Below are 1,288 nucleotides of genomic sequence, written 5' to 3'. Positions count from 1 at the left end.
GCTGTTAGTGGGATCTTCAGCATTCTTCTCCAACACCACAACTCAAAAGCATCAGTTCTTTTTCTGTCATGCTTATTCACTGTCCAGCTCTCAGATGAATGGTAAGTGACTGAAAAGGTGAAGGCCTGAGTCAGACACACCTTAACCTTTAAACTGGCATCATTGCTCCTCAATAATTTGCAGGGTTCCCTAACAGTAGACTTTCCCAATGCATGTTCTGATTGCTGACATCAAGGTTGTTGATGGTGGATCCAAGTAAGACGAAATAGCTCACAACTTCAATCTGTTTTCCATCTAGCATGACGATGTCTAATAGTGAGGATGTTTGTCTTCTGATGTTGATATGGAATTCATATTGAAGGTTGTAGTCTTTGATCTTCTGCAAAAAGCACTTCCAAGTCCTCACTTGTACTATGCAAGGTTGTGCCATCTGCATAAAGCAGGTTGTTGATGAGTCTTCCTCTGACCCTGATGCTAAAGTCTTCCTAAAGTCTAGCTTTCTCAAATGATTTGCTCAGCATACAGACTGAATAGATATGGAGAAAGAATACAGCCCTGATACACACCTTTCTTGATTTTAAACCATGCAGTGTCTCCTTGTTCTGTGTGGACAACAACTTTTTTGGTCAAGTTATGGGCATTGAACGAGCATATATAAATGTTCTAGGATTCCCGTTCTTCTCAATGTTAGCCATAGTTTATTCTGTTCTACAGTTAAACACCTCTGAATAGCCAATAAAACACAAATTCTTCTGTTGTTCTTTGCTGTCAGCCAAGATCCATGACATGGACAATATCTTTGGTGCCAAGGTCTGTTCTAACTTCGGGCAGTTCTTCTGTTAATGTATTGTTCTAGCTGGTTTTGGATGATCTTCAGCAATATTTTGCTTGCATGTGATAGTAGTGATATTGTTTGACTGGATTACATTTATTGGGAATGTGAACAAATAAGGATCTCTTCCAGTCAGCTGGCCAGGTAGCTGTCTTCTAAATTTCCTAGCACAGACTGATGAAAAAGTTCAGGGCTGCATGTTGTTAGCTGAGACATATCAACTGCTATTCTATTGATTTCCTAGGATCTCTCCCGCCCCCATGCATTATAAAATAAGTATTATCACCTGTTGAGTTATAGGCTCCTTTTATTAGACGAAATGGTGAACATTTACTGAAAAACGAAGATGAGAATGCAGAGGGGAGGGCCAGTGAAACAGACAGAATACGGAATAGAAAAGATGAGAATGCTGATGACACCTTGTGAAAATTTTTTTTCTATAATTATATTTTATTA

The sequence above is a fragment of the Elephantulus edwardii genome, unplaced genomic scaffold (genome assembly GCF_000299155.1).
Source record: "Elephantulus edwardii isolate Elephantulus edwardi_28Jun2011 unplaced genomic scaffold, EleEdw1.0 scaffold00015, whole genome shotgun sequence".
Lineage (NCBI taxonomy): Eukaryota > Metazoa > Chordata > Mammalia > Macroscelidea > Macroscelididae > Elephantulus > Elephantulus edwardii.
The sequence above is the reverse complement of the archived record's forward strand: the minus strand, read 5'-3'. Positions refer to the sequence as shown.